This window comes from Arachis ipaensis, chromosome B7 (assembly GCF_059453495.1).
Source record: "Arachis ipaensis isolate K30076 ecotype BB chromosome B7, ASM5945349v1, whole genome shotgun sequence".
Lineage (NCBI taxonomy): Eukaryota > Viridiplantae > Streptophyta > Magnoliopsida > Fabales > Fabaceae > Arachis > Arachis ipaensis.
Window position 1 is genome coordinate 67,566,953 of NC_142442.1, and position 27,609 is coordinate 67,594,561.

The 27,609-nt window shown below is 38.3% G+C and overlaps 1 long non-coding RNA gene and 1 other non-coding gene across 2 annotated transcripts; one reads left to right on the plus strand and one right to left on the minus strand.

Moving 5' to 3' along the window:
- Nucleotides 1-9,629: 9,629 nt before the first annotated feature.
- On the minus strand, nucleotides 9,630-9,737 carry LOC148552887 (small nucleolar RNA R71). Its single transcript, XR_015892988.1, has one exon. It is a non-coding gene; the product is annotated as a small nucleolar RNA R71 (small nucleolar RNA).
- Nucleotides 9,738-26,212: 16,475 nt separating this feature from the next.
- Nucleotides 26,213-26,578, plus strand: LOC148552888 (uncharacterized). Its single transcript, XR_015892450.1, has 2 exons — nucleotides 26,213-26,257; nucleotides 26,393-26,578. It is a non-coding gene; the product is annotated as an uncharacterized LOC148552888 (long non-coding RNA).
- Nucleotides 26,579-27,609: the final 1,031 nt, after the last annotated feature.

Sequence of the window (27,609 nt, forward strand, 5' to 3'; positions counted from 1 at the left end):
AAGGAGCTTGTTTCACTCTCAGATGGCGGTTCAGATTTGCCCTCAGATGAGACTGGTGAATTGATAATAATCACTTCACCACCCTCGGAGGCTAACCAACGTCGAGTTCGTCTAATATGTGAAAGAGTTCTTTCAATTTCAGGATCTAATGGGACTAAACTTGGATTAGGCAATGAATGCGTCATTCAATGAGAAAAACAAATAGCTCATGGTAATAGAAGTAAAAAAATAAAATATGCAAATAAAAATAAAATATATACACTAATTAATAATTTAGCATACTATTGCAACTCCCCGGCAACGACGCCAAAAATTGATGCGTGGCAGAAGTTAACCAATTTAGAGATTTCAATTAAGAGACAGCGTTGCACGTATAGCTCTTAACCGGCTAAGATCTGCCTCACCAATTTAAAAAGGGTTTTCACAAATTTTAGAAATAAAATACTAGGAGTATGGGTCCCAAGTCGTCTCCCAACGAGTTGCAGGAAAGAGTGTTATTTTATTAACTAGGGGTTTTCAGAAAAATTGAGTTTTGATAATGAGTAATTAAAATGCTTAAAAATTAAGACAATAAAAATAAACTTGAGAATGATTATTGGTAGTCTAAATAAAAGGCCTTGACTGGGGGAATAATTAAGTGGAACTTCTATCCTTGTTGGGATCTTCTCAAGTGTGGTGTAAAAAGGTTGTTGTTCTCACTCGATTACCCCTTACTAAATAAGGGAAAGTATGGTGATTGAACTAACTCTTACCCTCAGATCCTAGTCCTCTCCCTTGGTGAGGTCTAGTTTTAGTACGTATGGAATTAGCTAACAACGTCCAGTTTAACCAAGCACTTGAGCATTCCAACTCAAGTATCGCCTCTTAATCAACCCCCATGTCAAGTAGAAATTCTACTCCATTGACATGAAATCAATAATCATAAAAATATGAGAAGACATAATTAATTAGAATAAAATAGAGAATTAAAATTAATTAAAATAAAAATAATTCTATATATTAATAAATTCAAAACGCAACATAATTATCTGAACAGAGTCAATGAGTAACTAATTGAAAATAAGAGAATAAGGAAACAAACTAAAGTACTGTCTTCAACGGAGGTAATGACTCTCAGCATCCAAAAATCCAAGCAAAAGCATAAACTATCAATGTAATGCCAATCTAGAAACTCATATCTAAAACTGAAGTAAGCTTACTGTGATCAATCCCAATGTGTGTGGATGCTTCTTTGAGTTTTTGCATGTTCCCTAGGTTTAGTCTGTGTTTCTGGGCCGAAAACTGGGTCAAAAAACGGCCCGAAATTGCCCCCAGCGTATTCTGTCATTTTTGCAGATCGCGCAGGTCAGGTGTACGCGTCGTTCATGCGTTCGCGTCAGTCGGCGATTTTCCTTGTCACGCGTTTGCTTCGTCTACGCGTTCGCGTCACTCGTGCAGACTCCAATCCACGTGTTTTCGTCAGGCACGCGTTCGTGTCGCTGCGAATTCTCCATTTTGCGCGTTTGCATGGGCCATCCGCTCGCGTCATTGCTCGCTGGTCATCTCTTTAGTTTCTTGTGTTCCTTCCATTTTTGCAAGCCTCCTCTCCAATTTCCAAGTCATTCATGCCCTATGAAGCCTGAAACACTTAACACACGGATCACGGCATCGAATGGGATAAAGGAGAATTAAAATACATAATTAAAGGTCTCTAGGAAGCAAGTTTCCAACCATGGAGTGATTTTGGGATGGAATTGTAAATACATGCTAATCATATGAATAAGTGCGTAAAGATTTGATAAAACCACACAATTAAACCCAAGATAAATCATAAAATAATGGTTTATCAATATGCCCACCTTGAAGCAAGCTTATTGTCTTTCTCTTTTCTTTCTTAGCTTAGCTTATTGGGTGCTTTCCACTATGAGTTTAGCTTTGATTCTAAGTGCTTTGTTTTCAAGTTTTACCACTTGATACATAAGCACCACAAGCATGTGACCAGAGGACTCTTTGAGCCTTATATTTGTTTCTTTCTTTTCTTTATAGTCATTGATGCTCAGAGCCTTGAGGTTGAGGGAGTGCTTTGCACTTTTGATCCTAGCCTTGACTCTAAGTATTTTGTTTTCAAGTTTTTCTTGATACATAAACACCACAAGCACTTGACTAATGGTTAGTTATTGGTACTCAGAGCCTTCGGCTTCTCTTTCTTTCCCCTTTCTTACTTAATCATGAATTTGTGACTTTTGCTTCTTCAAATTTCTAAATAATTTGTAAGGATTTCATAAAGTTTCTCTAAACTAAAACCTCAAACAATCAGGTTCAAACGTGTTGAGCGAAACAATTATTTTAGCCTCTCAATACTCTTATGATCATGCTAGTTTCTTCTTTATTCAACCCTTGTTTGTTTTCATTTATGTTCATGATTCCTACTTGCCTTGACTAACAAGTTTCAATATAGTGAATATAATGAAACCGCAGCATGATGCAACTCACAATAATACTCCTAATATGCTCATACTAGAAAGGAAAATCACACATGCATACACTAGAAATAGAAGACAATCATGCATTCAGTTGAAAGTAAAGAAGGAAAATAAGAGGAAAAGAAACTTAGCCACCTTGAGGATCACTCATCTTCATTGTTATTGTCATTTTTCTTATTAACTTCCTCTCCAACACCAAACTTGGAATAGTTGCTTGTCCTCAAGCAACAACAAAAAAATAGTGGTGATGAAATTATGATAAATCATGTATATCTCCAAAAAGTGATGTAGGTAATGCATGCTTTTATTCAAATAAAGCAAGCAAAATTAAAGACAAAATAACAAAATAAAAGAAATAGATAATATGATTGTATGAAAAAGTGGGTTGTGCATGATACATTGCATGGAGAATACGTGCTAGGACCAAACTTGGTGTGACACTTTCATCTTGGAACTATGCTAAGTACCCTAGTGATGATTAAGATTCATGTAGTTGTAGGACAACACCAAACTTATTCCATACAATCATATACTAAATTATTTAAAAGTTAAAAAAGTATAGCAAGAAATTTAGTTACCAATTGTTGGGTTGCCTCGCAACAAGCGCTCTTTTAACTTCACTAGCTTGACGATTGATCCTTACTAAGTTGGGGATGGATCGTTGTGCTTCATCTTCTCCTCTCTCACTCTAAACTTCCATCCAATGTCCTCTTTGGTGATCTTATCTCCAGGTGAAAGGTCACTTGTAGGGATTTTCTTATCTCATCAACCTCTGGGCTTCTTCAAATTCTTCTCTTCCCCCTTGGGTGGTGGTACACACTTAACACTAGACTTAGACTCAATTTCAAGAGGGTTCTTGTTGGTTGCCAAAAATAGAGGATTAGGTTGCAAATTCTTGTAAGCTCCTTTGGTGCCTTTGGCTTGTTGCACCACTTCTATTTTTTCTTTTACTTTCAAATATGGAGGTGATTCATTAGGTGCTTCCTTCAAGTTTGGATCCATTGACTCAACCTTCATGCAATTGTTCTTTCCACTTGAATGGTGCATAGTCTTGAAAACATGAAACACTAAGTGTTTATCATGCACCCTCAACATAATTCACCCATCTCAATATTAATTAAAGCTCTGCTAGTAGCTAAGAAGGGTCTCCTAAGAATGATGGATGCATTTTTATCTTTCTCCATATCAAGGATGATAAAATCAGCTGGGAGGAAGAACTTTCCTACTTTCACCAAGACCTTCTCTATGATGTGTGAGCATCTTGTTTTTAGTTGGATTTATTTAGTTTTACTTGATTTCAGAGCAAAAATCCCCTTTGGATGTTACTTTGAGTTGTTTTACTATTTTTTATGATTTCAGGTGAAATTTGGAGCAGTTTGGCATAGTTTGGAGCTAAAAAGGAAAAAAGCTAGCAACACTCCCCTTGGCGCTAAACGCCCAACAGCAAGGGACTCAAGACCAGAAGCGCACTACCCCCCTTAGGGCATTAAACACCCAAAATGGCATTTAACGGCAGCAGCAGTCTGAATTCACTCTCCCTTGGGCTTGTCAAGTGGATTTAGCATTTATTAGTTATATTTTATTTTCCTTTTGTAATTTTTATTTACGAACAATATCTTTTATTCTTAGGTTTTATTATTTTATTTTATTTCCATATCAAATTAGGTTAGTATAAAAGGAAAAAGATCACTTGTGACTCGAATCCTCTCCCTTTCGCACGTTTTTCAGAACCCTAGTTTCTCTGTAAGTCATGAGCAACTAAACCTCTTGGTTAAGGTTAGGAGCTCTGTTTATTTCTATGGATTAGAATTATTGCTTTGCTATTTTAATTAATGTATTGATTTAATTCTAAGGATTATTTTCGTTCTTAATCTTATGAATCTTGGTGGAATGAGAGTATGACCCTTATTCTACCTGAGTTCTTGTGATTCTTGAGAGAGTTATCTCGCTTGAACAACAGCTTGAAAACAAATTCCTCCTAAATTCCTAATTACACAAACTAATTGGGATATGTGACATATAATCCTGTTAGCTTTGGGTAATTAGGGGTTTTGTGGCCATAAACTAGTTTTTGAACTTAACCCTCTAATTGGAATTAAGTAGTGGTTAATGAAGGTTAGAGGATGCTAAATCACTAAGAGATTAGGGTTTAGACATTTACAATTTACCATGGAATGAATCATACATTGTTATAATAGTTGGTAAGAACTTTTAATCCAGAAAGATAAACATCTCCGAAGCCTTAACAGTTTTCTTATACTGTTTTTTTACACCAAACCCATTTATTGCTTTCTTTACTTGCTTATTTACTATTTTATGCATTTCAACCATCAAACCTCTTTTCTACTTGCATAACTAAGTCCAACTGGATAACCATTGTTGCTCAGTCCGACAATTCTCGTGGGATCGACCCTCACTCACCTGAGGTATTACTTGGATGACCCGGTGCACTTGCCGGTTAAGCTGTGGATATTCTCAAAATCCGCACCACTCTACCACTCCTTATGCATGCTTCATAGATCTATCAGCCAATTGTAGAACTATTTTCGTTGGCCTCATCTCATGAATTTATAGCTTCTTCATCACAGAGAGAGGCATTAGATTGATAATTCACCCTAGAGCACACAATGCTCTTTCAAAGGTTGTTTCCAATGGTGCAGTGAATTTGGAAGCTCCCTGGATATTTCTTCTTTCTTGGCAAATCCCTTTGAATTTTGGCACTACATTCTTTAGTCATGACCGCAGTTTGACCCCTTCAAGGATCTTTTCTTGGATAACAATTCCTTCGTAAACTTAGCATACGTTGTCAATTGTTCAAGTATTTCTCTGTATTGAATGTTAATGTGGAGTGTTGATACGGGATTTTACAATCTCGCATAACTACCAGCAAGTGCACCGGATCGTACCAAGTGATAAACTCATGGTGAGTGAATGTCGATCCCATGAGGATTAAGGAATTAAAAAAGTAATGGTTGATTGAGTATTCTAGTAAGACAATTCACAATTTGATGAGGAACATTTGATAATATAAGCATGAATTTTAAATGACTTGAGCAATAAGTAAATGGAGGCAATAAATGACTGGAAAACAAAGAACGTAAATGTAAAATTGTTGGGAGTTTAAATTGCTTGAATGTAAATACTAAGAAAGTAAATTTAAAGAAAAGTAAATTGTGAGATTGTAAAGTAAGCAATGTAAATGAGCATTAATTAAAAGCAATTAATAAAGAAAGGGAATAATAGAATGAGGGAAGATCATTGGGGTACATAGCTATTGAATTCTCTAGATCAAATAGTTTTTCATCTCAATTTCAATCATGCAATCATTGATCTCTTGGCAAATTGATGAGCGGATAATTTATACCCATTTTGGCATTGTTTTTACATAGTTTTTAGTATGTTTTAGTTACTTTTTATTATACTTTTATTAGTTTTTATGCAAAAATCACATTTCTAGACTTTACTATGAGTTTGTGTGTTTTTCTGTGATTTCAAATATTTTCTGGCTGAAATTGAGGGACCTAAGCAAAAATCTGATTCAGAGGTTGAGAAAGGACTGCAGATGCTGTTGGATTCTGACCCTCCTGTACTCGAAGTATATTTTTTGGAGCTATAGAAGCCCAATTGGCACGTTATTAATTGCGTTGGGAAGTAGACATCTTGGGCTTTCTAGAAATATATAATAGTCCATACTTTGCCTGAGATTTGATGGCCCAAACTGGCGTTCAAACGCCCACTAGAGACCCTTTTCTGGAGTAAAACGCCAGAACTGGCACCAGAACTGGAGTTAAACGCCCAAACTCGCACCCAAGCTGGAGTTTAACTCCAAGAATGGCCTATGCACGTGAAAGCTTCAATACTCAGCCCAAGCACACACCAAGTGGGCCCCCGAGGTGGATTTCTGCATTCTCTGCACTTAGTTACTTATTTTTTGTAAACCCTAGTAACTAGTTTAGTATAAAGAGAATTTTTTACTATTGTATTCGTATGCTATCATAATATCATACATTGGACTTGGAGGCTGGCCACACGGCCATCCCTAGACTATTTTCTCTTATGTATTTTCTACGGTGGAGTTTCTACACCTCATAGATTAAGGTGCGGAGCTCTGCTGTTCTTCATGAATTAATGCAAGTACTATTGTTTTTTCTTTCAATTCATGCCTACTTCTTCTCCAAGATATACTCTTGTACTTAATTCAGTTAAGTCAGAATGAAGGGGTGACCCGTGACAATCATCCAATCTTCGTTACTCGCTTAGCCAAGATCCGCGTGCCTGACAACCACAAAGCGGTCTACATGATGTTCAACGTAGTCATTGGACGACAGTCGGATATATTCTCTTGGGTATCTAATACACGAACCGAGTCTGTGAGATTAGTATCTTCGTGGTATAGACTAGAACCATTGGCAGCCATTCCTGAGATCCGGAAAGTCTAAACCTTGTCTGTGGTATTCCGAGTAGGATTTGGGAAGGGATGACTGTTACGAGCTTCAAACTTGCGAATGTTGGGCGCAGTGACAGTATGCAAAAGGATAAGGGTCCTATTCTGACGCCAGTGGGAACCGACAGATGATTAACCGTGCGGTAGCTGTACTTGCTATTTTTCATCCGAGACGAGAAATCCGACAGTTGATTAGCTGTGCAGAGATAGTACCTGGTATTTTTCATCCGAGAGGATCATACAGCTTGCCATGGAAGGGAGCATGCATGGTTGGAAGAAGACAATAGGAAAGCATTGGTTCAGAAGCAACAAAGCATCTTCACACGCTTATCTGATAATCCCACGAATGAATTATATAAGTACCTTTATTTTATTTTATGTTTTATTTATCTTTTAATTATCAAATTCTCATAACCATTTGAATCCACCTGACTAAGATTTACAAGATGACCATAGCTTGCTTCAAGCCGACAATCTCCATGGGATCGACCCTTACTCACGTAAGGTATTACTTGGACGACCCATTGCACTTGCTGGTTAGTTGTGCGGAGTTGTGAAAAGTGTGAATCACAATTTCGTGCACCAAGTTTTTGGCGCCGTTGCCGGGGATTGTTCGAGTTTGGACAACCGAGGATTCTCATCTGGTTGCTTAGATTAGGTAATTTTATTTTAATTAAGCTTTTTATTTTTATTTTTGAAAAATTCAAAAAATATAAAATAAAAAAAAATTGTTCTTCAGAGTTTTTAAGAATGAATTCTAGAGTTTCATGAGATATGTTGAAGCCTGGCTGGCTGTTAAGCCATTCTAATCTTTTGGACTGAGGTTTCCACTTATCTTTGTAGGAGCCTTTGGATTCCTATCTATTTGGTTGTTGTATGTAATGCTCTGCTAAAGCTTGGCTGGCTATTTGGCCATGTCTAATTCTTTTGGACCGAAGCTTTAGACTAACATTGCACGAATCCTGGAATTCTTATTAAAAATTTTGAATGTCTTTATTTTCTTTTTCCAAAATAATTTTCGAAAAATATAAAAAAAAATTAATAAAATTATAAAACCAAAAAAATTTTGTGTTTCTTGTTAGAGTCTTGTGTCAAATTTTAAGTTTGGTGTCAATTGCATGTTTTAATTTTCCTTAAATTTTCGAAAATATATACATTGTGCTCTTCTTTGATCTTCAAGTTGTTCTTGATGATTTTCTTTGTTTAATCTTGTAATTTTCTTGTTTTGTGATTTTTGTTATTTTTGATATGCATTTTCGAATTCATAGTGTCTAAACACTAAAAATTTCTATGTTTGGTGTCTTGCATGTGTTTCTTTTCTTAAAAATTTTCAAAAATATGTTCTTGATGTTCATCATGATCTTCAAAGTGTTCTTGGTGTTCATCTTGACATTCAAAGTGTTCTGGCATGCATTATTTGTTTTAATCTTAAATTCTTATGTCTTTGTGTCATTTTGTTGTTTTTCTCTTTTCTCATTAATTCAAAAAAATCAAAAATAATATCTTTCCCTTATTTTGCTCATAAATTTCGAAATTTTGGGTTGACTTAGTCAAAAAAATTTTAAAATTTAATTGTTTCTTGTTAGTCAAGTCAAAATTTCAATTTAAAAACTTTATCTTTTCAAATCTTTTTCAAAAATCAAATCTTTTTCATTTTTCTTTCATATTTTCCGAAAATTTTTTAATTAATTTTTAAAATATTTTTCTTATTTTCGAAATTAATGCTAACATTTAATGTTTTGATTAAAAAATTTCAAGCTTGTTACTTTCCTATTAAGAAAGGTTCAATCTTTAAATTCTTGAATTATATCTTTTAAATTTCTTTTTCAAATCTTTTTCAAAATAAATTTCAATCATATCTTTTTCAAAATTTAATTTCAAAATCTTTTTCTAACTTCTTATCTTTTCAAAATTTATTTTCAAAATCTTTTTCAATTAACTACTTGACTTTTTTTTATTTTAAAAAGTTTACTATTTCTTATCTTTTTCAAAACCACCTAACTACTTTTCTCTCTCTAATTTTCGAAAACCACTAACAACTTTTTTCAAAATTCGAACCCTCTCCCTCTCTCTGTGTTCAAATTCTTTTATTCCCTCTGTACCTCATTCTTCTACTCACATAAAGGAATCTCTATACTGTGACATAGAGGATTCCTCTTCTTTTTTGTTCTCTTCTTTTTCATATGAGCAGGAACAAGGATAAGAACATTCTTGTTGAAGCTGATCCTGAACCTGAAAGGACTCTGAAGAGGAAGCTAGGAGAAGCCAAAGCACAACACTCTGGAGAGGACCTTACAGAAATTTTCGAAAAAGAAGTAGAGATGGCAGCCGAAAATAACAATGGTGGAGATACAAGGAAGATGCTTGGTGATTTTACTGCACCAACTTCTGACTTCTATGGAAAAAGCATCTCAATCCCTGCAATTAGAGCAAACAACTTTGAGCTTAAGCCTCAATTAGTTTCTCTAATGCAGCAGAATTGCGAGTTTCATGGACTTCCATTGGAAGATCCTCATCAGCTCTTAGCTGAATTCTTGCAAATTTGTGACACTATTAAGACCAATGGGGTTAATCCCGAGGTCTACAGATTTATGTTTTTCCCTTTTGCTGTAAGAGACAGAGCTAGGATATGGTTAGACTCACAACCTAAAGAAAGCTTGAACTCTTGGAAAAATTTGGTTAATGCTTTCTCGGCCAAATTCTTTTCACCTCAAAAGTTGAGCAAGCTTAGAGTGGAAGTCCAAATCTTCAGACAGAAAGAAGGTGAATCCCTCTATGAAGCTTGGGAAAGATACAAGCAATTGATCAAAAGGTGTCCTTCTGACATGCTTTCAGAATGGAGCATCATATGTATATTCTATGATGGTCTATCTGAATTGTCCAAGATGTCATTGGACCACTCTACTGGTGGATCTCTTCATCTGAAAAAAATTCCTGCAGAAGCCCAGGAACTCATTGAAATGGTTGTAAATAACCAGTTCATATATACTTCTGAAAGAAATCCTGTGAATAATTGGATGACTCAGAAGAAAGGAGTTCTTGAGATTGATACTCTGAATGCCATATTGGCTCAGAACAAAATATTGACTCAGCAAGTCAATATGATTTCTCAGAATCTGACTGGAATGCAAGCTACATCTAGCAGTGCTAAAGAAGCCTCCTCTAAAGGAGAAGCTTATGACCTTGAGAATCCTGCAATGGAAGAAGTGAATTACATGGGAGAATCCTATGGAAACACCTATAATCCTTCATGGAGAAATCATCCAAATTTCTCATGGAAGGATCAATAGAAACCTCAACAAGGCTTTAATAATAATAATGGTGGGAGAAATAGGTTTGGCAATAGCGAGCCTTTTCTATCATCTTCTGAGCAACAGACAGAGAATTCTAAGCAGAGCCTCTCTGACTTAGCAACCGTAGTCTCTGATCTATCTAAGACCACTCTCAGTTTCATGACTGAAACGAGGTCCTCCATCAGAAATTTGGAGGCACAAGTGGGTCAGTTGAGTAAAAGAGTTACTGAAACTCCTCCTAGTACTCTCCCAAGCAATACAGAAGAAAATCCCAAAAGAGAGTGCAAGGTCATAAATATACCCAACATGGCCGAACCTATAGAAGAGGAAGAGGCAGTGATTTCCAGTGAGGAAAACCTCAATGGACGTCCACTGACCACTAAGGAGTTCCCTCCTGAGGAACCAAAGGAATCTGAGGCTCATACAAAGACCATAGAGCTTCCACTGAACATAGTGTTGCCATTCATGAGCTCTGATGAGTATTCTTCCTCTGAAGAAGATGAAGATATTGTTGAAGAGCAAGTTGTTCAGTACCTAGGAGCAATCATGAAACTGAATGCCAAGTTAATCAATAATGAGACTTGGGAGGATGAACCTCCATTGCTCATCAATGAACTGAATGCCTTGGTTCAACTGAAATTACCTTAGAAGAAACTGGATCCCAAAAAATTCTTAATACCCTGTACCATAGGCACCATGAACTTTGAGAAGGCTTTGTGTGACATGGGGTCAGGAATAAACCTCATGCCACTCTCTGTAATGGAGAAACTAGGGATCTTTGAGGTACAAGCTGCAAGAATCTCACTAGAGATGGCAGACAAATCAATGAAACAGGCTTATGGACTTGTAGAGGATGTCTTAGTAAAGGTTAAAGGCTTTTACATCCCTGCTGATTTCATAATCCTAGACACTGGGAAAGATGAAGATGAATCCATTATCCTTGGAGGACCCTTCCTAGCCATAGTAAGAGCTGTGATTGATGTGGACATAGGAGAGTTAATCCTTCAATGAATGAGGACTACCTTGTGTTTAAGGCTCAAGGATCTTCTTCTGTAACCATGGAGAACAGGCATGAAAAGCTTCTCTCAATACAGAGTAAAACAGAGCCCCCACACTCAACTTCTAAGTTTGGTGTTGGGAGGCCACCATCAAGCTCTGAGTCTCTGTGAGGCTCTCTAAGAGCTCACTGTCAAGCTATTGACACTAAAAAAGCGCTTATTGGGAGGCAACCCAATGTTAATTAATTATATTTATTTATTTTCCATTGTTATTTTATGTTTTCTTTAGGTTGATGATCAAGTGGAGTCATAAAAATAGCTGCAGAATTAAAGCAAAATCAAAAACAGCATCAAAAATAGCACACCCTGGAGGACAGGCTTACTGACGTTTAAACGCCAATAAGGATAGCAGAATGGGCATTTAACGCCCAGTCTGGCAGCATTCTGGGTGTTAAATGCCAGAATAGGCAGCACTCTGGGTGTTTAATGCCAGAAAAGGGTGTCTGGTGTCTGGCTGGTGTTAAACGCCAGAAATGGCAGACAGACTGGCGTTTAACGTCAGAAAAGATAGCAGAGTTGGCGTTAAACGCCAGAAATGGCACACAGAGGGCCTTTAAACGCCAGAAAGGTGCAGGGAGCAGAATTCCGTGACACCTCAGGATCTGTGGACCCCACAGGATCCCCACCTACCCCAACTCACTCTCTCTCCTCTTCACACCTCTCCATAACACTCTTCCCCAAATACCCTTGACCAATCCCATCAATACCTCTTTCCCAAATACCGTTCACCTATCAAATCCTACCGTCTTCCCTACAACCTCTTCACCACTCACATCCATCTATCATAAAACCCCACCTACCTCACCATTCAAATTCAAACTACTTCCCTCCCAAACCCACCCATTCTCACATGGATTCCCTGATAAACCTATATTTTATGATATATATTATGCTCAATTTGAGTGATTTATTCAATCCTTCACCCACTTATTCATGTTAATTGCATGGTTTTACTTTCCCTTCCTTATTATGTGATGTATGTGAAAAACATGTTTCCTATGCTTTAAAAATAATTATTTTAATTACCCTTTACTTCCATTCGATGCCGTGATTCGTGTGTTGAGTAGTTTCAGATCTTCTAAGGCAGGAATGACTTAAAGGATGGAAAGGGAACATACAAAAATGGAAGGAAAGCACAAAATGGAGTTTTTGAAGAAACTGGCAGTGACGCGATCGCATGGACGATGCGGCCGCATGCCAACGCAAAATAGCAGTGACGCGACCGCGTGATTGACACGATCGCGCGCCATAAGCGAAACGCATATGACGCGGACGCATGACAGAAGCGACTGCGTGACAAGAAAAACTCCAAATGACGCAACCGCGTGACCCACACAGACACGTGACAGAGGCCACGCACCATAAAGTACAGAAAACGCTCCCAGCGATTTCTGAAGCCCTTTTTGGCCCAAATCCTAGTCCAGAAGGCACAGATCAGAAGTTATGAAGTGGGGGAATGCATCCATTAGGAGGAGAGTCTCCAATTTAGTTAGTATTGATGAATTAGATGTAGTTTGGCGGGAGAGGTTCTCTCCTCTCTCTTTTAGTATTTAGAATTAGGATTTCTTTTGCTTTCAGGATTATTTCTTTTTATCAGGTTCAACATTCCTTTTTATTTATCTTATCAATTTAGTTTATGAATTCTTCTATGTTACAGATTATTCTTTGAATTAATGTTATTTGAGGTATTTCAGTTTATTATTGCTCTCTTTTATTTATTTTACTATTGCTTCCAATCTGAAGACATTTTTATTCCAGTAGATTTACTTTTTCCCTTTTGGTCTTGGTTAAGAAATCAGTAACTCAGGAGTTATCAAACCCAACGTGATCGATAATTGTTATCTTTGCTAATTGAATTGAACTTCAATAATCCAAATCTTTTTCTAGGAATTAACTAGGATTTGAAGATCAAGCTAATTAGTCACTTGACCTTCCCTTGCTCTAGTAAAGGTTAACTAAGTGGAATTAAGATTCAATTTTCATCATCATTGATAAGGATAACTAGGATAGGACTTCTAATTTCTCATACCTTGCCAAAAGTGTGTTTTACAGTTATTTATTTATTTTATAATCTTTTACTTATTTTAATTGCAATTTAAATTACTTGTTCCTCATCTTCAAAACCCCGATTTACAATCTTCATAACCAATGATAAGAACATACTTCCCTGCAGTTCCTTGAGAAGACGACCCGAGGTTTAAATACTTCGGTTATCAATTTTTAAGGGGTTTGTTACTTGTGACAACGAAAACGTTTGTAAGAAAGGTTGATTGCTTGGCTTAGTAACTATATTTGCAACGAGTGTTTACTATAACCTCTAAACCATCAATCTTCAGTTCTTTTTCAAAATGGCGCCGTTGCCGGGGAATTGCAATCGTGTGCCTTATTATTGGTTATTGTAAATATTTTTCTTTTACTTGTTTATTTGTCTTTATTTTCTCCTTTTACTTCCATTAGCTACTATGATATCTCACCCCCCTCGCTTTGAGTTTGGTTCTAATATTGTTGAAAGGAGTGAAAGTTATAATAGGAACATGCATCAAGGTCAGAGCAATGAAAGATGGATGGAGCCAAGAGGATCTGATCAACCCTTTAGGCAACAACACCCTCGAAGATATCATGGACAAAGACCATTCTACAATGCATACCAAGCCAATAGACATGGTGGACAACCTTGTAGTTACCAACAAGCCCCACCTTGTGCTTATAGACCATCCTCTCAACGTAACTTCAAACAACCACACTCACAAGCTCCTTTTCACCATTCACCACCTTATGATCCTCATTTACCCCAATTCCAATCCAATTACTCCCAAACACCACCACTTTCCCGTGTACCACGTCCAAATTCATCACCCCGAGAATTAGAGGTTCGCCTCAAGGAAACAGTAGATCAACTTCAAACAACCCTTCATCAACTGGAGCAAGCTATAAGTCAATTATCTTCTAGACGTTCGAACATTCAAGGACCTTCCACAGCCCCATGTGGACAATCTAAAGAAGAGCGTAGCATGAAGGAGATACTAGAAACTCCAGTTGAAAGAACAAGGCATGACTTCGTACTGGAACAAGTAGAGGAAGCTATCATTGTAAACAAAGAAGAGTTGGTTGAATACTTAGGAGACGCTGAACTTCCATGGGAATCCAGAGTTATGGAGAATTCTGTCAAAAATGTTACAATTGATGCTAAGGAGGATAGTGCACAACTCCCAAAGCAAGTCTTTTATGAAGAACTAGACGGAATAATCCAAGAAGCAAGTTTCTTTGATGATGATAATCTCAAGTCAAGTTCTCCCAGTAATGAACTTGCATCAGCAAGTGAATTCTCTGAGATCGAAGAGTCTTTCCCAAGTGAATACGAAGATGATGCGGAGGTAGATTTCTCTCAACCCCCCATTTATGACTTAAGTGACGAGGAAGACATAGAAGGCTTTGATCAGGACATGGATGCAATTGATGAAGTCTACAAGGAAGTGAAGAAATTCACCGAAGAGCACAAGGGAGTAGAACTTACAGAACCACTGGAAACACCTATCCCAAGGCCATTACCAACCAATACAAGCTTTAAGTGGGTACAATCCTTAACCTTTAGCTTTATTTTCCCACTTGAATATGGTTTGCTTGAAATAGATGGCCAGCTTAGAGCTCTCTGCGGCTTTAAGAGTAAGAGGGAAATGGCTCGCACTCAGAGCTGGTGCACAAGGATCAATAAGGTTCCACGCTTCAATTCGAAGCGCACGGATTGGCATCATGATCAATCGAATGGATCTCGGAAAACGTTTGGTCATCTTGGTGAAAATCTACTTTCTAAACCGCCCGGATGAAAAAATATAGATCAGGACGAAGGCAGATTTAAAAGCAAAGTTTGGGATTCTGGAATCTATTCTGACATTCGTCACCCCGGGAGCCTGACAACCTGCTTGAAGATACTCAGAAGCTTTACATGCCGAGTTTGGGACCCCGGAGGCTGTTGGTATTCCAAACATTGGTGGAGATTTCTGGACGAATTTAAGCGCAAGCCGCCATAACAGGAAGCTCATCCAATGTCCAACTTAAGGACTTTAACTAAAAGTGCTAGGTGGGAGACAATCCACCATGGTATGGTCGTTTCTTTTTTAGTTTTATTTCGTGTTATTTATTTTTGTTTTCCTTTTCAATTGAACCTGAATATTATTCATTCGCATTGCATACTGTATAATTGCATACCTGCATAAAAAAAAGCGAGTAGGCGTGCGATGTGACTGCATCAGTCATGCGATCGCGTCAGTTGCGAAAAACAACCCCCCATGCGTCCGCGTCATTCACGCGGCCGCGTGACCTGGAAATCGGCGTAAGAATGCAACGCCCAGAAAGTTGGGCTGGAATCATGCGGCTGTTATGCGTTTCGCACAAAACGATCCACGCGGTCGCGTCCATGACGCGATCGCGTCACTTGCACAACACCAATCCCACGCGACAGCGTGAATGACGCGATTGCGTCGCGTGGATTGCACAACACCCCAAACGAGACAGAGAGTTGCGCTGAATCGACGCTGGAATTGCGCGTTTAGAACAATTTCCAGCGACGCGATCGCATGCCTCATGCGACCGCGTCATTCATCCTTTTACCCATTCCATGCGATCGCATCACTCACGCAATCGCGTCAACCCCCATTCCACCCCAGCCACGCGACCACGTGCCCCACGCGATTGCGTGGATTCAAATTCGATAACCCCCCCAGCCACGCGAAACCCTACCCTTTCGCCCCCCTCCCAACCCTCTTCTCCTTCCTCTCTTCTCTGCAACCACCACCACCCACTTCCAGCCACCACCACCGACCACCGCCCCACCGTCGACCACCCAGACCCCACCGCCGCCACGCCACCCCCTTCTTCCTTCCCTCTCTTTCTTCTCTTTCTCTCTCTCTTCTTCCCTTAAACACCGCTGCCACCACCGCGGACAACCACCGCCCACCGCGCCGTCACCGCCGTAAACCCCCTCTCTTCCAACCCCCCTCTTCACCATTACCCCCTACCCTACCCCCATTACCCCACCCGAACCTCCTGCCTCCGAACAGACAACACCACCGTGCCACCCTCAACCACCGCGTCAGCCGCCACCACCACCATTCCCCAGCCATCTCTCTACCCCACTTTCATTCATCCGCCTACCAGGTTTCGCCAAACACCACCCTTCTTTCAATTCCCAGTTATTTACATATTTTTCTGTTTATGTTCATAATTAGCCTAGTTAGATATGCATGTTGTAGTGGATTCTAGGTGGTTAGGTAGCCTAGGATGTGGTTAGTGGATTTAGGCCTGATTAATTGCGCTGTTCATGCTTCTTGTTTTATAATTCTTGCAATTCTACTGTTGCTGTGATGTTAGTATTGTTCATATGCTGTTCTTACTCTTCATGCTGCTATTGCAAATGTTCTTTCTTGTTCACACTAATTATATCTAATTGCAGTTTGTTTTAATTCATATGAATTGTCCTACTTATAGTTTATTTCCTGGGAACATCTAATTTTAGCCGGAATGCTGCCCAATTTTCTGTAAACTGTTTTGTTTCCATTCATGTCTTGGTTTTGGCACTTTGAACTCTGCTTTACTCTGCTTTTACCAAACCAATTCATGAATACCAGGGCAAGCTTTCTTATTCTTTGTGATTTCCTGGTTCATAATCTGCATTTTTGATGTCTAGCTTCCAATTTTTGATTCATCATCAACCTGATTCCCTTGTTTGGATATGAGTTAACTGTAGCTTCTAATTGAGAATGCTTGTTACTTAGAAATGATCATCATGCCACTTACTCTAACCCACTTTTTACTAATTCACTAATTTTAACCTCCTAAACTCTTTTTTCATTCCTAACCAACCTAACCTTTCAAAACATCTCTTCTGGTTTTTCACTATTCTCTTTAACCATCTAACCAAGGCATGATGATAATTTTTCCTAATTAACATGATTTCGAATACATTTTGGATTGTTAATTTTTCTTCTCGGACTTTTAACTCCTATTCAATCCTTAATGCACATTTACTTGACTCATTTTTATTACTCCACTGCTCCTTTGCCACTATATGCTTATTTTGTGATTTTCCTACTTGTTTTCCTATTTTTATTATATCCTGGTTTTCCGTTTTTCAGGATGTCTGACACCCAAAGAAAAGAAAAAGGAAAGGCAACAACTGGCAAATGAAAAAGAGGAGAATCCTCCATGTCCATCCTGGACATCATGCATGATGACTCCTGGTGGGAGAAACACTTTACTCCGCAGGAGAAGGCTGACCAGCTACTCCCTGCTACTGATCCCATTAAGTTTGCAAACCGATACTGCGAGATGAAGTATCCGGTGTTTGCAACCTCCAGGAACCTGTACCTGGAGAGGACTCTGAAAATCCCAAAAGAACTCCAGTAATACACCTCTGATCAGATCAAATAAAGAGGCTAGTTCTTCCTGGAGAGAAACCTGACTGAGGTCAATGCATCTTGGGTAAGGGAATTTTACTGCAATTACTTCAAAGCTTCCCTAGATGCAGTAAACCTAAGAGGGAAACAGATACTGGTCACTGAAGAGGCCATAGAGGATGTTTTGAAGCTCCTGCCTAAATCCGATCAGCCGGATGGTTATCAAAAGGCTGAGGAGGACATGCGCTTCATGAAGTTTGACTGGGATGCCGTCAAGGCAAGGATAGCCCTTGACCCGACTGTTCCATGGGTCATGGGTCAGAACACCACCATGCCTAAGGGAATCAAACGGGCATACTTGAACGATGAGGCTCGGCTATGGCATCAGATCCTAAGCAACTTTATTATGCCGAGTACTCACGAGACAGAGCTACCTACCGCTATGATCACCCTCCTATGGTGTGTGATGGAGGGTAAGGACCTGTACCTGCCACGCTTCATTCGGTACTACATGGCCAGGGTCCACGTCCGAGACACTCTCCCCTTTCCATATCTGATTACACAGCTTGGCCGTCGAGCTGACGTGCCTTGGGAGGATGCTGATGAGAAGCCACCTGCTGCAAAATGCAAGAAAATTATCCCTCACAGCAGGAACTTTCTGGCTTTGGGCTACAGACCTCCATTCCTCACTCCTACTGATGAGACAGCCACACCATCTGCCGGCCCCCTTCCTCTACAGCTACCCTAGCTACCCCTGCTACCACCACTGCACCACCACCTGCCTCAGAGCCAGTTTATCACTTAGTGCACCCCCTGTTTCCGCAGCTAGACCAGATGGAGCACCGCAACCGACGGTGATACGAGAGATTTGAGTGTCGCAGCAAGCGACGCTATGAGCACCTGAAGCTGATGATCCGTTCTGGCAGCGACATCCCCTCCGACCCTGACACCCCATCAGAGCCATCTGAGGAGGAGGCGGATGATCACGAGGCGGAGACCCATCCAAAGAGAGAGGTTGCACAGGCAGGCACGGAGCAGGTTGCGACCCAGCAGGAGGCCCCGCATCAGATTCAGGCTGCAGACCCAGAGGTTCCTATTTAGTCAGCACCTCCTCTGCAGCAGGCAGATCCTCAGACGACCACCACAGAGACTCCAGCTACCCATCCTTCCAGTGATGACACCCCTTTACACCCTGCTTGAGTGAGCATCAGGGACGATGCTTCATATTAAGTTTGGGAAGGTTGCCATCTCTGGCGTATATTTTTTGGTGAACCACTACAAACTCTTTTTACTTTATTATTTTTCTGTATTTTTCTCTTTATTTTTATTTTTATTTTTTCAGTACTTATACATTGCTATTTTCATGTATTTTTACTACATTTCTGCATGTTGCACTTTAGTTCATATTTTAGCCATTTAGTTTAATTGCAATTCTAACTTATTAGTTATAGAAAATGTGGATTAATTAGTATAGTTTACCCTTTTTAGCATAAAATAACCTAGTTTAAATTAAAAATATAAAAAGGAAGTAAACTAGAGACTTTAACAGAATAAAAACAACCCACACCTTGTATATATAGTGTTACATGTTAGTTAGTTAACAACATTTCATCAAGGAGAAACACTAGAACTTTAAAGCCACCTTAAGATTTACATTGAGAATAATGGGAACTCTTAATTTTTACTTGCTTGACATATATAACTGATATATGATTTTTGAGTTAGAGAACACACAGCCTGTGAGTTTTGAGCTTAATTGTATGGTTACATTTAAACTATAATATTTTATTCCTGTGGGTTCTGCCCTTCTTATTTATTCTGGTGTTCTTTACTTTGTTTTGATCTATATGTCCGATTATAGAATATAGATACATACCAAGAAAGTGATTGAGGCCATTGTTTGATTCTAGCTCACTATTCCCAAATTAGCCTACCTTTTACATCACCCTTGTTAGCCCCCTTGAGCCTTTAAATCCCCTCTTGTTTTATTACCACATTACTAGCCTTAAGTAGATAAACAAAATAAAAATCCTAAGTTGAATCCTTGGTTAGCTTAAGATAGAAATTGTGTATTGTGTAAGTGTGGGAACCTTATGGGAACATGGATGATAGAAAAAAAAAGGGGGTAGAAAGTTAAAAAGAACAAAAATTTTTATTTTTAAAAGTTTTGGGAAGCATGCTCATGTGAAATCAAAATAATTTAATTACCATGTGCATTCAAAAAAAAATATTATTTTTCAGTATTTGAATAAAGGGGATACAAAAGAATTCTCCAAATGCAAAAAGTGATGCACATGGGATAAACATAAATAAAAATTAAAATATGAGCATGTAACATAAAAAGTGGGAAAAATATGGGAAAATAGGTAAAGAAGCTTTGCTTTACAAAATATGTATGTTAGGTGATATCTTAGACTAATCAAGGATTCACTTAATTAGCTCACTTAGCCTTATACATATACCCTTACCTTTACCTTGGCCCCATTACAACCTTAATTAAAGACCTCATGATTTTTGTATGCCTATATTCTATAATTGTTGATTGGTTAGATGAAGAACAAAGTTATTGGTGCACGAATTGTGAATCACACTTTTCACAACGCGTACCACTAACCAGCAAGTGCACTGGGTCGTCCAAGTAATACCTTACGTGAGTAAGGGTCGAATCCCACGGAGATTGTTGGTTTGAAGCAATCTATGGTTATCTTGTAAATCTTAGTCAGGAATTCAATTATTTTTATCAGTTGAATTGTGAATAACCAAGAGAGCATAAATTAAAGGTTACTTGTTGTGCAGTAATGGAGAATATGTTGGAGTTTTGGAGATGCTTTGTCTTCTGAATCTCTGCTTTCCTCTGTCTTCTGATTCACGCACGCACGTCCTCCTACAGCAAGCTGTGTGTTGGTGGATCACCATTGTCAATGGCTACCTTCCATCCTTCCAGTGAAAACTACGCTCACGCGCTCTGTCACAGCACGGCTAATCACCGGTTGGTTCTCAATCCGGTTGGAATATGATTTACTATCCTTTTGCATCTGTCACTAACGCCCAGCCTTCAGGAGTTTGAAGTTCGTCACAGTCATTCAATCCTTGAATCCTACTCGGAATACCACAGACAAGGTTTAAACTTTCCGGATTCTCATGAATGCTGCCATCAGTTCTAGCTTATACCACGGAGATTCTGATTAAGGAATCTAAGAGATACTCATTCAATCGTATATAGAACGGAGGTGGTTGTCAGGCACACGTTCATGATTTGAGGAAGGTGATGAGTGTCACAGCTCATCACCTCCATCACAGTTAGGCGCGAATGAACATCTTAGATAGGAACAAGCGTGTTTGAATGGAAAACAGAAATACTTGCATTAATTCATCGAGACACAGCAGAGCTCCTCACCCCCAACAATGGGGTTTAGAGACTCATGCCGTCAGAGAATACAAAGTTTAGATCTGAAAATGTCATGCGATACAAAATAAGTCTCTAAAAGTTGTTTAAATACTAAACTAGTAGCCTAGGTTTACAAAAATTGGATAAACTATGATGGATGATGCAGAGATCCACTTCTGGGGCCCACTTGGTGTGTGCTGGGGCTGAGACTTAAGAAATTCACGTGCAGAGGCCATTTGTGGAGTTGAACGCCAGTTTTTATGCCAGTTTGGGCGTTCAACTCCAGCTTTTGATCCTTTTCTGGCGCTGGACGCCAGAATTGGGCAGAGGACTGGCGTTGAACGCCAGTTTAAGTCGTCTATTCTTGTGCAAAGTATGTACTATTATATATTTCTGGAAAGCCCTGGATGTCTACTTTCCAACGCAATTGGAAGCACGCCATTTCGAGTTCTGTAGCTCCAGAAAATCCACTTTGAGTGCAGGGAGGTCAGAATCCAACAGCATCAGCAGTCCTTTTTCAGCCTGAATCAGTTTTTTGCTCAGCTCCTTCAATTTCAGCCAGAAAAATACCTGAAATTACAGAAAAACACACAACTCATAGTAAAGTCCAGAAATATGAATTTTTCCTAAAAACTAATAGAAATAGACTAAAAACTAACTAAAACATACTCAAAACTATATGAAATTATCCCCAAAAAGCGTATAAAATATCCGCTCATTAGTTATAGACAGTAAGGATAAAAAAAAAGAAGAATAGAGTGATTAACCCAAAACACTGAGTGACTAGAGAGTAAACACAAAATCTAGTGAGGGTTCAATAGCTCATCAACATATATCTCTGCTTAAATTATTAATTGTCTTGCAAAATTGTAAAATGTTTTTCTCTCCCATCTCAATTATAAAGGTACTTTATCACTATCTAAGGTTTGGCTATATATATAAGATTCCTTGACAATGTGAATTAATTCAACTACATGTAAGCTTTATACACAAGGGAATAACAAATTAGAATTGCATGATTCATTTAGGTAGTTGCATTTAGAATAGATTGCATTGCATGAGATTCCACCACTTTAACCTTACCTTACTCTTTGTCTTGGATTTAGCATGAGGACATGCTATTGTTTAAGTGTGGAGAGGTTGATAAATCTATATTTTATGATATATATTGTGCTCAATTTGAGTGATTTATTCAATTCTTCACTCACTTATTCATGTTAATTGCATGGTTTTACTTTTCCTTCCTTATTATGTGATGTATGTGAAAACATCCTTCCTATGCTTTAAAAATAATTATTTTAATTACCCTTTACTTCCATTCGATGCCGTGATTCGTGTGTTGAGTAGTTTCAGATCTTCTAAGGCAGGAATGACTTAAAGGATAGAAAGGGAGCATACAAAAATGGAAGGAAAGCACAAAATGGAGTTTTTGAAGAAACTGGTAGTGACGCGATCACATGGACGACGCGGCCGCATGCCAACACGAAATAGCGGTGACGCGACCGTGTGATTGACGCGATTGCGTGCCATAAGCGAAACGCATATGACGCGGACGCATGACTGAAGCGACCGCGTGACCCACGCGGACGCGTGACAGAGGTCACGCACCAGAAAGTACAGAAAACGCTCCCAGCAATTTCTGAAGCCTTTTTTGGCCCAAATCCAAGTCCAGAAGGCACAGATCAGAGGTTATGAAGTGGGGGAATGCATCCATTAGGAGGAGAGTCTCCAATTTAGTTAGTATTGATGAATTAGATGTAGTACTACAAGAAAAAAGGTCTATGGCCACGCTTTTTTTTTGCTACGCTTTAAAAGCGTAGCCAAAAATGGTCTATGGCCACGCTTTTATGAGGGTGGCGATAAAATAAAGATTTGGCCACTTTTTTTTTGCTACGCTTTAAAAGCGTGGCGAAAAGTGTCAATGGCCACGCTTTTATGATAGTGGCAATTGATGCAAGATTTGGCCACGCTTTTATTTGCCACGCTTAAAAAGCGTAGCCGTAGAGAGAAACCGGCACGCTTTTAAGGCGTAGCAACAGAGTTTTGTTATTGCGGCGTTCGAAAAGCGTAGCCATTTCTTAGAAGCCTTTTGGCACGCTTTAAAAGCGTAGCCAAAAGGTTCCCTCGGAAAAAAAAAAAAGATAGGGATAAATTCAAAAAACCCCTTCTTCGTTTAAAGACTCAGTTCACTTAGAGAAAAAGGTTCATTGTGCTCTGCCCTAACCCGTTCTTGTTCGTGCTCTGCCCTAACTCCTCCATCAAAAGCCCCAACACGACGAGACACTCACTGCCCTAACTCCTCCTCCTTCATTGTGCCTCGCCCTCACTCACCGTGGATGCTCCCCTTTGCCGCTGTTCCATTACTTCGCTGCAAAACCCTAACCCCCTAACCCCTCCCGCGCCGCTCCCTTCCTGCTTCTTGCTTCTTTGTAAGTCCTCTTCCTTTATTTCTTTTCCTATTTCACCTTACCCCCTCTCACTCCCTCCCACCTTTCTGTTCATTTATTTTTTACTTTTAATTATCTTTTACTTTTAATTACCTAATTCGTTGAAATCAGGATGTATTGAAGGCAATCTCGTTGAAGCAGAACTGGGATTTGAACGATTTGCGGGTTCTTAATTCGGAATCTGTTGGGAACAGGTTCAGGTTCGGAACGTTTCAGAACTTCGAGTTCAGAATTGGGTTTGGGAAAAAGAGCAATTTTTCTGTGAAATTCCCTTAGCCACAGGCGCCGCAGACGCAGAACGCGGTCACCGCCGAGGCGCCGCACAAGGCACAGAAGCAGAAGCACTTCGTCGCCCTCTCCTCCTCCTCCTAAATCACGCAGTCCCAGTGTTGTTGCGAACCATCAGAAGCTCAAAAAAGACGAAGAAGAAAAGAGAAGGTAACTGATTTTTGTTATTTATCCCTTCATTTATTTATCTATTTTGTAGTTTGTCTTCGTGATTTTTTTCCTGAATTGGTTGATAATTTAGTGTGTAATATTGGTGAGAAAATGTGAAACGAAGAGAATTCTATTGGTTGAGACTAGCAATTTCTGATTCGTGCTTGCTAGTTTTAACCTTAATTTATGAAGAATGCACCGCACTGGAAATTGGGTATGTTGAAAACGCGTGATAATTTTTGCAGTTATTCGATGTATTTTAGCAGTTATTCGATGCTTGCTAGGTTCTTGGGGATCCCAAATATAATTTCGAGAGGGTGAGCCTTTGTATTTCTACAGTTAACATGAATATGAAGATATAAATCTGATAGCAGTTTGGAGATTATGTATGTGTGCGGATTAGGATAAGCATATTTTTGTCTGACAAATCTATTATCATCAAAAGCTTATTGACTGTGAGAGATTTTTTTAAAATGGTTTTAGAAAGTTAAATGTAGCATGCTTGCAATCTAGGTAGATCTTTTGGAATGAATTTCCTTCTTCTTTGAGGGTAAGTGATGCCAATTTGAAAATGCAACAGGTTAATTTCCTTTCAGAATTCTGATTTTGCTGTACTCTATGTGCAATTTGGTCTTCAATTTATGAGTAGAGGAAATTGGTTATGTGGCTATGAAAATTAAATATATATATATCTCACATTAATTAATGTTTACAAGGTTAGTAGCTATAGGTTCTAATGATTTCACTGTCACTTTCTTTGCTTCACATAGTTGTTGGATTAGATCACATGACATGACATGTTGGTAAATGGTAATTTATGTGTGTTTATTTTAAAAATGAGTTTGCCAATATTAAACAAGTAATCTGAATTCAAGTTTCAACACAGAATTTAACACGCAATGTAACTTGTTTTGTTGTTTTGTTCTAAGGCCTTAATCAAAGAATATTTGAATTGTGCAGTGGATCTGAAAGGTTTGGGTCAAATTCATTCTTTCAAGTCCTTTTTTTCTTATTTAATTCAATTTAGCGATTGGTTGGGTTAACCTGAAAGCCCACTTAATTGAATTTACGTCCACTTGATGATATATGATTGTATAGAATGAATCACAAAGTAACATTTAAAAAAAAATTAGAACTAATAGAAGCTGAAAGTAGACTTGCTTGAACAAAGCAATCATGGAAATGAAGGCAAAGAAGGGAAGCTCCCATGCGAGCTTCTTTGCTCACAGCAGAGTTCATTGTTGACTTAATTGTTGAAAGTGTATTCGGACATTTTGTGGCATAAAAATTAGATGACAATTGAGCTGGCTCTAATCCTATAAGACACATGAATATTAAGAAATCAACTTTGCTAATTGGAAGTGTCGTGCTGGCAATGAGGGAAAGGTTGGAGAACTACACTTTGTCGGTTATTAGATATGATTTTGCAATTTCTTGGATTATGATATTATTACAGGGACAATAGTAAGGGCTTTATACTTTATATGAAATTGCATCCCATAATTCATTGGGCTGTAATTTATTTTTTAGTTTAAATCAGTCTGAGTAGTTTAGGATGAATTTTTGTTGAATATGATGCTAGAGCATAGATTATAAAAGCTGATATATCTAACTTAAGAGTGTATAACGTGGTTGCTAGATGTTGAAACTAAAATCCAGTTTCCTCTAATTAATACTTTGTTGATCTTAGCATGGAATTTGCCTCTTGTAATTGACAGGGAATGAAACTGCTTCCAACTAGTCGGAAGAGTTCCCTTGGTCGAATTCTAGTTAAGACCTGCAAAAAGAATAAGCCAAATATTAATTAGATACTAATTGTTCGTGTAAATATCAAAAGAGATACAATTATCATAAGTCATTACCAGTTTTCAATTCTCATGTTCATCAGGTCATAGCTACCGGACTGACTACTTTTAGTGAACCAGAGTCTGATCCGGTCTGGCATTATTTCAATATACAGGTTTGGAAATTTTTTTCGTACCCATTATTTGAAATAGTAATTTATTTTCATATTTTACTGCTAGAGTTGTTGTAACTTTGCATATATATTGTGTAGCTCTATAGCTCCCCTATCCAATGTCCCTTTTACTTTTAATATTCTCTCTTCAATTGCAGATCTTATCTTGTTGGTGGTTACATTAACCAAGATTACTTTTTTCTTATGATTTAGCTTTATGTTGGGGATGCATCTAAGAACTGGAAGTTGGTTCAGTCGAAAGGGAATAGTCGATTCTCTCTGAGAGCCATCAGAAAATCTGATCTTGCTGGACTATACTTCAACCGAGAAATGGAAGGGTATTGTAGATTTCGATGATCATCTTGACGATATAAGCAAGTAAGTGCTTTTGCCAGGCAGCACTTTATATTTTGGTATTATAATTGATTACACACAATCTATAATGATGAGAGCAGAATGCAATTAAACCAAAATTATTTATCAACATTCAAATTGGTTTCTTTTGTTCTGCAGGAAAGACTGGGCCAGCTGTAGCAGCATGATGGCAAAGTAGAACTAAAGAAGCATGATTTCTTGCACTATTCTTATCTGTAAATGTTCTTCATTATTGATTACTAATGAGCTTGTACTGATGTTTGTGCCTCGGCCATTGAAATTTTATGTTAATATGTACTTTATAAACGTGCTTTTAATTTCTTAGTCAATGCCCCAATGGTCCTTATGTTGATTTCTGGCAAAATCATGGTGCTGTTGTACTTCCATTGTATAGTTGCATTATTAGTTATTGATATCATTGCCTTAATGTGTACAGATATTTCCTTCTCCTTTTTCTAAATTATATTCAAGTTTAAGTGCTAATTTTATTGGGGAAATTCGTTAGTTACATTGATCATTGTTAATTGAGCTCCAAGTTTTCTATGCTAAACAGGATTTTTTTTTTCAAATTTGACAAGGCTATTGGCATGCTTTAAAAGCGTGGCCATATATCTCTATTGGCACGTTTTAAAAGCGTAGCCATATCTGGCACATATGGCTACGCTTTTAAAGCGTGGCGATCTTTAAAAGCGTGGTAAAAAAAAGCGTGGTGATAGATCACCAAAAGCGTAGCGATAGAGCAACCGGCACCCTTGCAGTTGTGACCCTTTCAAAAGCGTGCCGATAGTTCAAAAAGCGTGGCGAAAAGCTATCGCTACGCTTTTTTGGACTTTTCGCCACGCTTTAAAAGCGTAGCAAAAAGCTTGTTTTCTTGTAGTGAGTTTAGAGGGAGAGGTTCTCTCCTCTCTCTTTTAGGATTTAGAATTAGGATTTCTTTTGCTTTCAGGATTATTTCTTTTTATCAAGTTCAACATTCCTTTTTATTTATCTTCTCAATTTAGTTTATGAATTCTTCTATGTTACAGATTATTTTTTGAATTAATGTTATTTGAGGTATTTCAGTTTATTATTGCTCTCTTTTATTTATGTTACTATTGCTACCAATCTGAAGACATTTTTATTCCAGTAGATTTACTTTTTCCCTTTTGGTTTTGGTTAAGAAATCAGTAACTCAGGAGTTATCAAACTCAACGTGATCGATAATTGTTATCTTTGCTAATTGAATTGAACTTCAATAATCCAAATCTTTTTCTAGGAATTAACTAGGATTTGAAGATCAAACTAATTAGTCACTTGACCTTCCCTTGCTCTAGTAAAGGTTAACTAAGTGGAATTAAGATTCAATTTTCATCATC